This window comes from Protobothrops mucrosquamatus, unplaced genomic scaffold (genome assembly GCF_001527695.2).
Source record: "Protobothrops mucrosquamatus isolate PMUCROS unplaced genomic scaffold, P.Mucros_1.0 scaffold1134, whole genome shotgun sequence".
In the NCBI taxonomy this organism is placed as follows: Eukaryota; Metazoa; Chordata; class Lepidosauria; order Squamata; family Viperidae; genus Protobothrops; species Protobothrops mucrosquamatus.
In genome coordinates this window covers 707,679-709,255 of record NW_015387352.1, presented here as the reverse complement: position 1 = coordinate 709,255, position 1,577 = coordinate 707,679, and positions in this window count along the sequence as shown.

The following is a 1,577-nucleotide window of genomic DNA, read 5'->3' as shown; positions in this document are numbered from 1 at the left end:
CCACTCAGTAGGCCACACCCATACCATACACGCTCACCCAGTAGGCCGCACCCACCCTGGCCACACCAGCCCGCCCCCCTGAGGGCAACCGCAGTGCTGATGCGGCCCTCAATGAAATTGAGTTTGACACCCCTGATATACTGTATGGAAGACAGAAGACAGCTACCATATCTGGACTGAAAACTTCCAAGTAACCACTAGATGGCAGTGAAAAGCCAACACTTTTCTTAGATGCTGACTTGGGAATTCTGGGAGTTGAAGTCCAGAAATCTTAAAGTTGCCAAGGTTGGACACCCCTGATTTAGACGGTAGAGACCATTTATATCTGTATCCCAGACCCTACTGTAAGAAATATTTTTAAACAGTTTTTAACAGTTATGCCAGCTTTCATATTTGACATTTCTGATTTTATGTTAAAAATTATGTAAAATTATGTAAAAAAAATTCTAAACTATTTTCCTTAAAAAGATCAGGTTCTATTATAACCCTTTTGTAAACAGTCTAAAGTCACTAAGAAAGCAGCTTCCTTTTACAAAACACTGATACATTTCTGCCAGGTCTCCTTTAATCTTTTCTGAAATTCCACTTTTAGCAGCTCCCTCAAAAGTTGACAGAAAAATATGGGGATCTTCCCCAGGTGTACCTGAGCTAGTTGTTGGGAATAACAGTCTTTTGAATTTTATATGAAATTGAAAGATTTCCTTTTTTTTCTGACTTTCAGCCTCTTTATATTTCAAGAGTATGTGAAATTGTACCTCTTTCACTTTCATCTCTAGTACCCTCTGCCTGTTGGTTCTTTTAAAATTTCTAAATAATCAATATTTTTCTGATTAAAAATTTCATTTCATCTTTTAAGAACTCTTTCTTTTCAGCCACTAAAAGCTCATCTCTATTTTACCTGGATTGTTTGATGGACTAACAAAAAAAACCAAGCAAACCAATAATTATAAATAATGTAAAATAACAGTCTGATAGCATCCCATAAGAAGCTGTGATGGCACAGTGGTTAAAATGCAGCATTGCAGGCTAATTCTGCCCACAGCCAGGAGTTTGATTCTCACCAGCTCAAGGTTGACTCAGCTTTCCATCCTTCCAAAGTCGGTAAAATGAAGACCCAGACTGCTGGGGGCATTTGGTATCTGTAACAGGTATTATTATTTTATGGATATGCTTTTCATTGTTCACATTATAAGTACACACATCTCAGTAATAAAAGATTCCTAACAGCAGACAAGCAAAATATATGTATAAATATTTTATTTCTCTATGTGGCATCTATAGATACACATTTTCATTAGTAATGAAGAATTTTGCAATCATCTGCCATCAGGGCCCTGTTTTGTTGCAATGGCAAAGGAAAGATCCCAGTTCAACGGTGGAGCATCCACTTTGCATACAGAAAATTCTTGAGATGCCCCTAGGCTGTGTTGAAAAACAGCTGTCAGTCAGGTTGCTCCCAGAGTAAGTTACTACAGAATTTTAATTTGAAAGAAGGGGAATTATCAAAACCCATTGGGCTTAATCATACTGACTCTATTCAACTGTTTTAATTGTAACTAGTTCTATTCCAATTACAG